This window comes from Myotis nattereri (genome assembly GCF_964212035.1).
Source record: "Myotis nattereri genome assembly, chromosome: 7".
Classification (NCBI taxonomy): Eukaryota; Metazoa; Chordata; class Mammalia; order Chiroptera; family Vespertilionidae; genus Myotis; species Myotis nattereri.
The window spans coordinates 18,647,721-18,662,315 of NC_138082.1; the positions used below are offsets into that span (position 1 = coordinate 18,647,721).

The 14,595-nt window shown below is 37.1% G+C and overlaps 1 protein-coding gene across 1 annotated transcript in view; it reads left to right on the forward strand.

The window, feature by feature from the left end:
* The window catches only part of SPAG16 (sperm associated antigen 16), a 640,972-nt gene that overhangs the window by 352,086 nt on the left and 274,291 nt on the right, over positions 1 to 14,595 (forward strand). The gene's annotated exons all lie outside the window — the stretch shown is intronic.

The window sequence follows — 14,595 nt, forward strand, 5'->3', positions numbered from 1 at the left end:
GTTTTCCCAGCTTCTTTCTTCTCATCCAGCTCCCGCCTTTCTTTGGTTTGACATATTCACCTAACTCCAGATATTCCCCATATCCTGGGCCTCCAGAGCCTGCTCATCTGTCTTATGCTACTCTGCAAACTTCCCCTGGCTCTCCAACTACTGGAGGGAACTAGGATATTCATGAGTCACACGCCCAACTGCATCCAATTTGTATGTTAGATGGACTTATAGGAGAGCAATAATAAATACAAAACTGGCTTTCCTGGAACCTCCAATGGATGAGTTTCAAAGTGTTATTTGGGGGCAATGCATTGATTGGTAATAATAAATAGAAAAATCAGTATAATCATTAAGGCAGTGACTCACCAGGGTAGTCAGTACTACTTCCAAAGTAATTTGATAATTCAGAAAGTGTTTTCTATTGTTTCAATGATTTATGGGTGCTACTGGAATGAAATGGTCGGGGCTAGGCATGGCATGCATCTAGCTGAGTAGAAGCAGTACTGTACCATGAAGATATTTTTGTGTGTACTACATGACTTCCAAATGCCCCAATGTATATTCATGAAGTTGAAAGAAAATCATGTTAGTAATTCTTTTTAAGTTTTATTATTAGCCAAAACTCAACTCCATAACACAAATAAACACAAAGCATTGCTAAGCTTTAGTTATATACTGTTCTTTAGGAATGTAAATACTTTGTAAATTTTTATCACAACTTTACCAATACTTGTTCACCATTGCAGAAAATTACCTCAGTGGCAATAAGACCACTTCAATTTGCATCTCCAATGCAACAGACCTTAACAATTTGCATTTATAGCATCACCACCTTGATGATTCTATCATATAGGTGTGAGCCTCTGGTTCCATTACTATGTCTACTAGTGTTGGACCTGAGCATTTATATTTTGAAAATGATATTTTGTTATAAATTACTGAATTTATATTGCTCTTTATAGTATAGTTAGGTCAATATATTGATTTTTATGTTATTATTTTCTATTAAGTTCACTTTAATATAGTAGATAGAGCTTTATATGTTTCTTTTTCAGAGGGACCATTAGAGTTCATAGAATTAAGAATTACTGCGTGAAGTAATTAAGCAGACTAGTACCAATGCAAAACTTGCATAAGTTTCTTAGCTGAGCATATGAAGTGCTAATTATATAATCCTGAAAAAAAAATTCGCTGGGAATTATTGACACACTTGTATGTTTTGATTGACATTTCCATTGTGTATAAGTGATGCCATGTACAAATGATAAAGCAAAGTCGTGTAAAAGTTGGCCTTATAATGCAGGTGTCTATTGGGCATATGAGTCATCCTTATCAACTTTCAGCCCTGCTGACCAGTCGGGTAATGAAAATGGATGGCACCTGAATGAGAAAACAATTATGTGACTGTCTGAAGGAAGGTGGCCATACCCAAAGGATAAACGAAATACTTCAAGCAAAACTAACAGCAGCATAATGAGCTAAGAAGTGACAGGCACGAGCACAAGCGGCTCATGTTGGCTTGAAGCAAGCAGAGTCAGAGCTGCTTCACTGCCTCATTTAAACAGAGGAGTATGCTCAGCATGAAGCGAAGAGACAGCTTACAGAGAATGACGCCCTGCAGGTAACAGCTGCTCCTAACGCAAAGGACAGAATACACAGACGGCATATTTATTTATTTTTGCAATTTGTGAGGGAGCATTGCCTGACAGGAATCAGTCCTTTCAACCCCACTCTTATGAACAGGAAGCCTCAAGGTCAATAGCCCAATCACACAGTGCAGGAGATACTGCCTTATTTATGTGACTCAGTGGAATAGCTGAAGTCATTTGAACAGGAATATTGAGACTGTGTCATCAGTATAAAAATAAGTAATGTGCTGATTCTGGTTTCTGAAGAAAAATGGTCATTCAAAACTAAGCACCCTAAAGCATAATTTTAATGGCTCTTCCCTAGAGCCATATGCTGTATTCAATTTCTGTTCTGGAAATTGTATCCGTATTGAGTCCAGTTCCAGGACCAGGCCAGAAAGCAAAGGAAATCCAACTTTAACTGTTGCTTTTTAAGAAAGATATGCTTAATAGGAAAACAATGTTTTCTCACATAAAATCTAGGCTTTGCTTAAGAATAATATTGAAACCAAAGATAAAATATAGTAACCAAAAAAAAAAAAAATATGTCTGTCTTTATTGAAACGCTGGTAGTTTTACATTCTTGACATGAATAATTGGGTATGTCTTATGTGCATCTTCCAAGGGATAAAATAGAGGTCATAAAATGTAAAGACATGATAGGAAATATTTATAACCTCATAAAATAAACTGGCATTTTAATATCTTAATCTGGTCACTTTTCTGTGCTTGTATATGGGTCCTCACTACAAATTCTGTCCCTGATTTGAACACATCACACATGAGAGATAAAAAGCACGTGGTGGGTGGGGGAGATACAAATGCCATTCTCTTCATGATCCTTATCTTTAGATTGGTAACAATCTATCAACATGAGCAAGGTAACAATATATCCTGATAATAATATGTAAGAAGATCCTGCAGAACTTTTCTAACAATATATTCAGATCCTAACAAATCAATTTGTGAAGCAGAAACAGCAGGTGGAAGTTAAGAAAAGTTAGTTCAATATGATGTTATAAAGAAAAGCATGTGTGTCTTTTTTCAAACTTGGTTTAATATATATATATATATATATATATATTTTTTACAGGTGGTAGTTTTATTTAAAGCATTAATTAGTTCAGTGTTTGTGTGCTTTATGGGAAGGAGGGCTGAGTAGCCATCTTGACAGTCAAATGCAGTGAGCCCTAATATATAATTCACTGTAATAATGGTGAGGAGCACACATGAGGTGACATATTTCAATGGACTGGTAAATGCATGCCCAGGAAAAGAGAGAATGTCAGTTTCAATATAAAAGGTAGAGGTCCTTGAGTAAATATAGTGGAGGCATGAAAGCAGATGCTTAAAATATTCATTAAAATTTGCAATATCAAATTATTCCTAAGTTAGTTAATCCTTTCTGACAAACAGAATGACCAAAGTTTTATTCGCTAGTTACAGATAAAAAATGAGATCCTTTTGGAAGTCAGCTCTTAGGATCCAGCTATTATGTGCATATTTCAAAGAGAGCAAACATTTTTCCTTAAGTTGTTTGGAAAGCTAAGGTTCAGGTAGAAAATAATTACTTGTATTATTATTAAAGGGTTTGCTTCCATTCAGGGAATCTGAGACAGATATTCGTGGCTGCTTTGAAAAGCAACCTCTGCTTTAAAGTTTGCTCTCCACTTTACAGTTACAACATAAAGGAGATAAAAAGGACACTTTGTTTAAAGACATCCATGGAGCAAAATTATTTTCAAAATCAAGAACAGATGCAAACAGAGACAACTGACTTAGTCATACAATTTAATGGTATTGCAAGGTCCTTTGTGACCACAGATATCTATTTTGCTATCTGCTTACTATCTTATTTGTGTGTGTTTTTTTCTGGTATGGAGTAATATCCCTATAATTAGAATGATTTTTCTCAGAAGAAGAATCAATAAATAGCTCTATTATGGTTTTTACATAGTATTTATGATGAAATTCAGATGTTAACTATTAAAAATATTCTCTGGTGGAACAGACCCATGAGAAAAAGGCAGGTGGACACTAGATTAAAGGAAGTCGTCTTATGCATCCTTCTGATTTTATTAGCAGTAGGATGAGTTTATTAAATTAGCTAGATGCTCACCAAAGCTTGACCTGAGAATTATGAAGTAGAAAAGATACTGCATGTAAATATGTTTTAGAAACAACAGCCAAAGCCCTTAGGGAACTGATGAGTAGCATGGACTACCTGGAAGAGAGCCCGGGAGGCCTCCAGGAAGCCTGGGGACGGGGGTCAGGGAAAGCAGAGCCAGGGCTTGAGAGGACCGTGGAGGTGTTCATGCTGTAGCGTAGAAAAGACTGACTCCACCCCTCCTAACTTCTTTCTCTCCCTGCCATAAATCATATCCATGGACTCACTCTAATTATGTGATGCATATGCTAGTATAACCCCTGATTATGAATCCCTGCCTACAAATCAGGCATGGGAGAACTATTTTATTTCCTTGTTTTCTAGAAATCACGATAATTTGAACTTGTGTCTCTTTCTCAGAAGTCTAGCTGGAAATTATAACTTAGGCATTATCAGTGCATCCATTCCCTAGAACTGGGCAGATGACCTAGGACCTCATTCACCACTGGAAACCAGGACACCCCTAGTCATGTTATCATGACTCAGTTATCACTTCTCAGTGTCCCAGCTTCATGGGGATGTCTGTCATTTTGGTGTCATACCTAGAGGGTTTTTGGACAAAGGGTGAGCCTTGGGCCTGGGAAGCAACCCCTCACATGAACCAGGTGGCCTTTCCCTCTGAGATCTGGCCCCCTTCTCCAGACACTGCAATGAGTGATACAGCATTCCTTCTCACAAAGCCTGACAAGCATCCATACCCTTTTTTTCCCCCTTCCAGGAAATCCCTCTCCCTCTTTTTCCTCATCTTTAAAAGCTTTCCAGCAGCTTTCCAGCAGCTTTCCAGCCTTCAAAGATGACTTGCTTGAGGTTAGAGTTTAACAAAAGAGAAATACCTTTGCCTGTGTGTAGTTTCTGCTGTCTGTCCATCCAACATCCAGATGCCAGGATTTACAAAGCCTCTCTCCCTCTTCAACTAATGGATTGGCGGAAAACAGGAGGAAAATAATGTGGATTAATGTTTCAACAGATTTTGCTGTCATAGAGAAATAATCTCACACATTGACATCACCAGGCTCACTGTGATAAAGAAATTCATTCCAAAATACAAATTTAAAATAAATACCTAGCAGCTAAATTATGACAAGGAATCTGGAATGTATAGTCACTGTATTCAGTATAGAGATATTGAGTAAAGGCAGGTGTAAAGCCATTGTATCCCTAACTGAAATGATAGTGAAGTAATGAGGAAGCTCTTCCACCAATGCTATTACTAAACTGTCTGCCCTTTCTGTTTTTGTCTTTTTAAATGTTTTTATGTATTTTATATTCTTGCTTGGTGGGGATAAAGCCTTTGGGTCTGGAGAGAAGGAGGACAAATAGGAGAGTTGGACTGATTGAGAAAAACTACATGTATTTAAATTGTTTACCATTTCCAGTATTTTCATTTCCAGGGAGGGCATTCATAAAGAAATGTATCCTGACTTGGAAGTTCAAGCTGGGTTTAATTGTATTTCTTCTAGAGTTCCATGTAACCTCTGCCAATGATCTCCATCTTTCATTCTTGCCTTCGGTTGTTACAGAATTTATTAAAGAGTAAGAAGAAAAAGAAATAGGAAGACACTCCAGGGACAGACAGATGAGAGTGTACAGACAGTTCCATACAATTTTTCTTTAGATGTTAAAAATAACTCTATCAGAAGTATTGCTATAAACTTTGTTTTTTTCCAACTCAGAAGGGTGTTAGATATAGATAGAAGATATAGACAGTGGGGGACTAAGACCATTCTGTGTCAAGTGATTCTGGACAGCTGATTGCAGCAACCAAGGGATAATTAGGTTGCAAGGAGCATTGTATACTAGATGTGCTATGACAACACGGAAGGTCCCCTGGTAGGCTTCAAATGTTTCCCAACATTTCCCTGCCAATGGTTTTGTTCTCATTCAGATATTTCAAAATGCTCATTGTTACTCACATTCCAAAGTAATACACTGGAAAAATGGGACCGCCAGGTGATACCATTTAGAAGGATGACATAGGATTTATCAATTTAATGCTCTTAATAAAGTCTTGTTCCTATGAATAAGCTTGTGAATTAAGACAAGAAGTTTAAGCTAACAAGATTCCACTTTTAGATGAGGAAAAATAAACTGGTAGTTTCTACAGTTTCTTCAGGGGGAATTAGTTCTTGGAACATTTGTGTTAGCCATATAATTATTTCTTTTTTTAAGCTAATTAAAATCCACATATGGCTCAGTTAAGTTTATTTTAAAACAATATATTCATTATTTTAAAATGAAATCCAAAGGGAAGGAGATTGGATTGAGGGTTAAGTATTGGGAAGTAATGGTGCCCTCATGGAGTATATAACTCTAAGCAGGGCAGAAGGGTGTGAGAGGGCACAAGGACAAAAACAATCAAGCTAATTTCACCCAGTGATTGGTGCTCTGAAGGAAACAAATGGGGTGATGTGGCAGATGGGTGTTGTGGGTCCATTCAGTTTTTAACCTCTTTATGGTCAGAAGACACCAATCTTCTTCTTTTTTTTTTTTAAGTGTTTTATTGATTTTAGAGAGAGGAAGGGAGAGGGAGAGAGAGGGAGAGAAAAAACATTCATGTGAGAGAGAACCATTAGTTAGTTGCTTCCCATATGCACCCCAACCAGGGACTGAACCCACAACTTGGGCATGTGTCCTGACCAGGAATCAAACAGGAGACCAGGAGACCTTTTTGTGTGCAAGACAATGCTCAACCAACTGAGCCGCACTAGTCAGGACAAGAAACCCCAGCTTTAAATAAAATTCTGAGCATGAGGGAAACCCATATTGAAATCTCCCCCGCCCCATCCCCCCAACATTCCAGACCCTGGATATCTCAGGATATTCCCCCTCATTTCAGCCCTGCTTCCTCTCCTTTCTGCTCTGCTCTCTGGACTCGCTACTCTCCTAGAGTCCAGCTATGGTGGCTTGAGATCTTGCCCCTTGTCATCAACCTTTTTCCCAATCCTGGCTTCTGACTAAACTCTTTTTCAAAGTCTTGACATGGAAAGGAAAAGAAGTATAAGATTCAAATGTATCAATGTGGCTACTTTTGACCATATTATATTAAAATACCTTGTAAAAAGAAAATTGAATGGAAGATTTCAGAAGTGATTTTTGGATTTAAAGTACTAAATGTTACATCTATTGATCAACTTCCCATTAACAATGAAGTTGCTTACAGTGATCTTTAAAGCTACTTTATTTCCTATTTTGTTTAAAGCTTTGTTTGCAAGAAAAAAAAATTCACAACAACTCTGGTGATTTGTTTGTATGTAAAAAGCAAGACATTAAAAAGGTGGTTGATAGGTTTGAATTATAGAATTTTTAGAATCCCAAGTTCTTTAGAAACTCACCAAACTACTGGACAAAAAAAAAAAAAAAGCAGCAGCGTGTGATTGAAGCATGTGAGCGTGCACTTTCTTATTCGGTCCGAGGTTCAGGCACATGAAGGATTGCCTTTCATGGTTCCACATCATAAGACACAGGTTTAAAGCATAAGTAACCATTTCGTTTAGTCTATTAACTTCAGACACCTAGACCATGAGTCAATGTGACAACCTCACTTCTAGCCCTTTCTGTCCTTCAGGAAAAAGAATACTTTGAATTTGTTTGGTAGGTTCAAGCCTATGCTCAGAATGCAAAGGAAGAGTCAGGGAATCACTAAGGAAATAGTTTGGTATTGCGTTCTTAAAAACCGAGGCACTGACATTTATTCTCACCATATCAAATGTGCTGGATTATAAAATATATAAACATCAAAACAACACAAAATAAATAAAATAAAGGATGCAAAGGAAACACTTGCTATACATGCAAGGTGTGATCAAGTGATGAATGGGATTTTTAAAGAAATCTTTAATAAATTTGAAACATAAATAAATTCTGGCTGAACTGAAGATATTGGGATTCGGCAGTGGAATACTCATAAACTACTCTCAGAAAAACAAAACCCTGGTGTGTGGCACTTGTCAGTTTCCATGGTTTAAGTCTCCCATCATGACAAGTTTCAAATTCCCTGGTGAAGTCACTAAATGTGGAACTAGGGAGAGATGTGTACCATTGTCTTGTGAGCAGTACAAATTGACTACAACGTATGTACCACTATGCCAGACCTGATAACATTTATTTTACCTAAATTTAAAAGTGCTTCTAATTCATAAAAGTTGATCTGTCTGGCCTATGTGAGGATAGGCTAAAAGAAATTAATTTCTTGATAATGCTTCACCTCAAGCACTGAACTATTTCAATAGGAACTATTTCTTAAATCAACTTTCTATGAAATATATGTAGTATTGTTCTGCCTGCGGAGCATAATTTCATCAATGGCTGGTGATCCAAGGTCCTCAGTTGGCATTATATTATGCAGTGCAATGAGGAAGATAGTATAGATAGTGGATGAAAGTTCATGGTCTTAAGCCAACTATCTTGGGGGGGGGGGAGTGCGGGGAATGGTACCTCCATCACTAACTACCTGTGTAATACTGAGCTAGTTACCAGGATTCTGTATATCAAGCTTTTCTTATCTTTAAACTGTAAAACTTATCAGTGCAGTTGGTTCTTGCAATTTAAGGTAGTCAGCTATATTCTATAAAGTCACAGCAAACACTGAATTGGTGAATATGAAATCCTCGTTTCTAAGAGAAACACAGGGTTAGTTTCCTGCAGGATGGTTCATCAAGAAATCAATATATAAGCTTGTTTCGTGTGTGTTTCTGTTTAAAGGCACCTTGTTTACTGTGTATTGTTGATACATTAACCTTGAACTGATAGTCAACAGTGCTATATAGCTCATGCATGAACAAAGCTTATGTAACCCACGTATTTTCTCCATAAGTCATATCATGGCCTTCTTGCTCTTAGGAACACTGGATAACACTACACTTGAAGGCCATTTGAACAGCAAATTACTATGAAAAGCACAAAAATGTGAAAACTGTGGCACTAAAGCTGCACAAAGGACCCCTTGTATATATAGTATGAGACTTGAAATAAGAAGGCAGAGCTTTGCCTAGTTTGACCTCAGCAGGGAATGTGCACGTCATGTGACTAATTTTTTGCCATTCTGTGCATGCCCACATCTGGGAATGTCTGCAAAAGCATTGATTTGGGTTATAAATGACGTTTAGCAAGTGAGCAATTCACAAATAGGGAATCTGCAAGAAACGAGGGGCAACTGCACTTCAGGGTGTTAATATATGTAAATTAGAACAGTAAGCACTCAATAGATGCTTACTGTTAAATGTAGGAACTGTGTAGTAAAAAGAGTTATTTCCTTTTGCCTTTACTAATTTCCCTCAGGTTGCCATTCCAATATTTGGTCCTTTTATTTTATTTTTTCCATTTCCCAGTTTACTGCCATATGCTTCTAAGCATCCACTGTTATCAACTTGCACAGCAGGGCAGCCTCTTAACCACTCCCTGCACCCACACCCTTAGCAAAAACAATTCAGTTGACTGTCCAACAAGTCTGAGTGAGGACTTAGTAGTCTGAGTGCTCAGCTCTATTACAGTTATTTTATTTATTCACCTTTTGCTTTTATTCCCAACCTCCTGGCTGCATTTCAGGTATTTGAGTTCACCAGGAACATGCCCTTTACATTTGTGAAGTGTTATTACCATTTCGAAGTAATGCTCAGACTGTATGTTTATGGTTTAGGATTTTGGACAAGAACTTTCCTTGTCCAGGAACTGTGACCTTTTCGTGATCTTTCCTCCATGAGGTACTCAGAACACATCACAGATTATTATTTCATGATAGATTATAGAGAACTTGAAGGTAGAGTTTGTGGCAGACTCCCTGGTAGATTTTATTTAAATATCACTTCCTTCACTAACTGTTCAACTGAATTCCATAGTAACAGAAAAGAAATTATTGCCCGGTGAAGGTTTTTATATTATTTGTGGTAATACAGGGCAAACAAAAGGCTCTCATTATTAACATGTTGTTGACTTCTGAAGTCAACATTTGGATGTCACCTGAAGAGTTTGCCTTGCTGAGATAAGCAATCTAGTGGGTTTTAGAACCAGTGTATATATATATATGTATCAACTTTAATAAACAATCCAGAGACGGGAGGGATCCCTCACTGAACTTGAATGTTATGAATTGCAATATGAGGATTTAAATAGGTTTCCCTTATGTTTATTTTAGATAGTATTTCATAAAGGTAAACCCCATGAAGTATTTTATCATTATATGTTGGCTCTATCATATAAATACTATTTAAAATCCAGGTCTTACTAAGGGTTAATAAGATAATGAATTCCAGTTCGTTTTTTCAAAATAAGGATAGATATTTTGGGCCCTTTTCTTCATATTTACTTAAACATATATTGCTGCTGCCTTTTGTAAATGTTCCATAATTTCATTAACCACATTTTATTGATCTCTAAATTCATACAAACCTTAAATTTAAAGGTACGGTTTCATATTCAATATTATAGTGTTGACAAACACACCAAAAAATAAAATAAAACCTCTAAAATTGAATGCCTCACAAAGGAGAAATGGTGAAGTCTTATGAGTTAACATATGTATGGGAAATGCATTTTAAATGAAAATGTAACTGCTCTAGAAGAATAGATAGCTTTGTTTTACAGCGAGTGGGAAGTTCAGAAAAATATCCATCATTCGGTTACTAGAATAATAAATTAAATCAAGGGGGCAGGGAAAGAAAATAGAGGAGACAAAGGGAAATAAAAAAAAGGCAGGAGGTAAGTGAAGAATGAGCTATTGCTTGTGAACTAACTTCTGCCTACAAAAATGATAGGAAACCAGCAGACAGGGCAACAGAGAGAAAATTGCATCAAGCTTCAGTGTTTATGTTTTTGATGGAAATGTACAAATCACTTCCATTTCTTACGGTGCTGTCATGCTCCATCACTTTAGTCCATTTTCACCTTGCAAAGGAATTCTGAGTAGGACTTCCTTCTCTGGCAGCTAATTAATCTCTCACAAGCCTGCTCTTGCAACTCGCCTGCCTGGAATGCCCCCACCTTTAGCCAGTGACTCTGGAGCCGATTTCTTTCCCCCTTGAGCAGTTTTTTCTTCCCTTAAGCTATAAGAAAACCCATCCTTTCCTTTTCATTTGGGAAGCTATGTGAACTTTAATGTATAATTGAGAAATTGCTTCATCTACTTCACCACCTTAAATGAATCATCACTCCAAAATAATTGAATTAGGTTTTAATGATAACAGACAAACCTCGAATATAAATTGTGAATGTGCACCATTTTTTTCCCCTTCTCAATAGTGCATACAATACATAAGGACAGACATTACTTAGATTGTGTATTTCCTGTGTATTTGTATTTCTTAGGTCTTTATTGTGATGACATAAGTATACTCATAATACTGTTGCATTTTTTTAAAAAAATATTACCAAATTTTGCAAATAGAATACTTAGTTTAATGGCTAATTCTTTATGTAAAACAATTAAAGTAAATGCATAATTCTTTATATGTTGAAATGCCCCAATTAAAAAGAATAAAAATCCTATTTAGTTTTATTCTATTTAATAAATATGGCCTTTTAATAAGTTGCTACTAATCAACCACTTCCAAAGTGTATTGCTTGATTTTGTCACAGATGGAACTTTTATTTCAGTAATTGCTCATAGGAGGTTAGAAATATGAACCATACTTTAATATTTTTCTGATGCTGTTCACATATATCTTTCTTTTTTATTGCAATAATCTGTATCGCTTTATATTATCTTGCTTGTTTTTGTTAAATTTTTATGAAATTTTGTCTATCTTTGTGTTTTCTTTTCTTTTTATTTCCTTTTAATTAAACATAAAACACCTCCCAGCAGCTATATATTTCATGCCTTGAGAAAGCAGAAGACATATATGTCAATGGAATAGCTATTCCAAATATTAAAGATTCTCTTTCTCTCTGTGAACATGTATGAAACTTGATCCATGTGTGTATGAAAAACATACTTGACAAGAATAGGATTACTGTAAATATTCAGTTATTCAAAAATATGTATGTATGAGTCACATTTTCAGCCTCTTCACATGTGTAGCGTTACTAACTACTGGGGTCCATTTGCCTGCATGTGTCAAAGCCAAATAAGATGGGAACAGGAGTTTTCAGCAAAGAAAGTAGAAGTTTATTAGTTGAGGAAATGGCACCACACCCAGAGTTAAAAGTGAGCTAATGTTCAAAGATCTGGCTCCCCAATGGCTTCTAAGGGATGGGTTTATATAGGGGAACAATCATTATTCATGGTGACTGAGGGAGTTAGGGTCATAGTCACTGTTGTGATCTCTACTGATTGGTCAACACTAGGGTGGGGAATAGTGTTAATCAGTGCACCTGGTCCTGATGTCAGCCATGGTCTTACTTCATCTGATTTCACAAAGATGTGGTCAGTGGGATCATTTTGGAGCTGAAATAGAATTGAGGCCTAAATGTCATCTCTAGTTTTATTAGAACTCTGTCTCTATGGTCAAGGCTTTGTCATTGTCCCAAGAGCTTAATAACTAAGGGAGTGATGTGCAGGGACAAAGAGGCAGGTGAATCAGGGTGCTAGATGAGGCCAGTTTGAATCAAAAGGAAGGAAAGGATAAAAGGTCATATTAAAGAAATGAAATTTCTGAGCAGTTACAGTATTTATTATTTAAAAATTATATGCTAAATATTATTAATTGCAAATTGTAGGGAGTCTGTGTTAGGTGGTCTTTCCATGCAAGGTAGTGAATTCTGTTTTAGCAATCAGTTAAATTTTAGGCAAGTTATTTTTGCCCTACAGCTTGTTTTTTTTTTATTCTTTGGTCAGAAAAGTTTGAGTTTTGAACTTAATTCATGAATTTGACTCTTGCTTCTAGGGTGGAATCTTTCTGCAGTCCCAACTGAAAGTGTGAGGTACTCAGTAAGTTCTCTCCACTCTGCTTGGCATTAAAGTCCAATGTCTTCCAGCATTGCCTGGTCTCTGGCAGTTCTCACCTACAGAGAGGAAATCTCTTCTAGGCTCCTGGAAACTTCTGTAGAAATGCCCTCTAGACCTCGGCTGATGATTCATAATAAATCCTCACACAAACTACTGCCATTCCCAGTGCAGCCTCTTTTGCTCAAGTTCCCTACCCTGCAAATTCAGGCATCCAGCCACCAGACTGTTCTCACTGCCCTTGGGCTCGGTGAGACTTTAGTTCTAACGGGGCTCCTTCCACCACTGCGGCTGATAGGGGGCAGCGCTTCCAAGCAGAAAACACAGAGGCCATGGCGCTCATGTTGTTTTTCCCTTCGCTAAGAGATTTCCAAACTGCACTGTGTTTGGTTCAATGCCAGCGACAGTTGCCTTATACAATATGTGTAATTTTATAGTTGTTTATGGTGAGAGAAGTACAGTACGGGTTACTCTACTGGGATTAGAAATGTAAATCCTAACGAGACATTCCACTGTTAGACAATGGAGATAAAGAAGATTCCATAGGTGAGGCAGACTAGGGTGGTAGGGGATCAGGAGCATTTACAAGGACAATACAGGCTGTCATGAAGGTATTACAACAGCTACAGCTATACTTTAAAATACAAAATTGGAAGAGAGATGCACTTCAGGGAACAAGTCAGTAACATACTTGGTGATATGTCTTTGTGGAAGACAATAAATACGGTTAGAAATTAGTAATAACCTAAGTTCATTTCCCTTCTTTTGCCATTCATCTTTAGAAGATAGCTGTCTTCTAAAGGAACCAGAACTTATGAAGAATTTCAAAAATTGAAGAATAAATGAATATAAACCCAATTCTATGGAAGGACATACAGTGCATCAGAAATTAGCTAATTAAAGTTATCAATAATTCAGACAAAAAGTATTATACATGGAATGTATTCCTAGAAGTGGGGTTACTGGGTCAAATGGGAGTTCCATTTTTAGTTTTTTGAGGAAACTCTGTTACTATTTTCCACAGTGGCTGCACCAGTCTGCATTCTCACCAGCAGTGCACGAGGGTTCGTTTTTCTCCACATCCTTGTCAGCACTTGCCGTTTGTCAAATTGTTGATGATAGCCATTCTGACAGGTGTAAGATGGTATCTCATTGTCGTCTTGTTTTCCACCTCTCAAATGATTAGTGACTTTGAGTATGTTTTCATGTGTCTCTGGGTCTTCTGTATGTCCACTTTTGAAAAGTCTATTTAAGTCCTTAAGGTGCGGGGGGGAGGGGCATAAAAGATCAACCAAAGGCTTTGTATGCATGCATATAAGCATAACCAATGGACACAGACACTATTGGGGTGAGGTCATGTGCTGAGGAGTGGGGGTTGCCTGGGAGAGCCCAATGGGGGGGGGGGAAGGAGACATATGTAATACTACATGTAATACTTTAAACAATAAAGAATTTTTTAAAAAAGTATTATACTGATCAGAGCTTAACTAATGGGTCATCATATTAAACATGTACTTATATTGACTCATTTGTTCACAGTATTATTAGTTACCTTATATCCACTCTTTGTCAATTTTAAAAATGGGTTTATAAATAAAGTTACTTAAAAACAATCAAACATTACAAATGAAGAGTGATAGTGCTGTGTATATACCCTGTTTCAGTAAGAACAGCCCTTTCATAAAATGGGGGTGGGGGGGGAGGCAAAACTGCAGTTGTCTTTTCTTTTCAGTTATTTCTAACAGTTTAGATCAGTGGTCCTCAAACTTAGCCTGAATCAGAATTACATAGAGAGCTTCTTGAAACCGGTTCCTGGGCCTCAATCCCAGAGGATGAGTCTGGAGAATTTGCATTTTGATATCTTCCCAAGAAATACTGATACTGTCGGCCTGTGTAAAACCCTTTGAAAACCATTGGTTTAGATTCTCATCCCT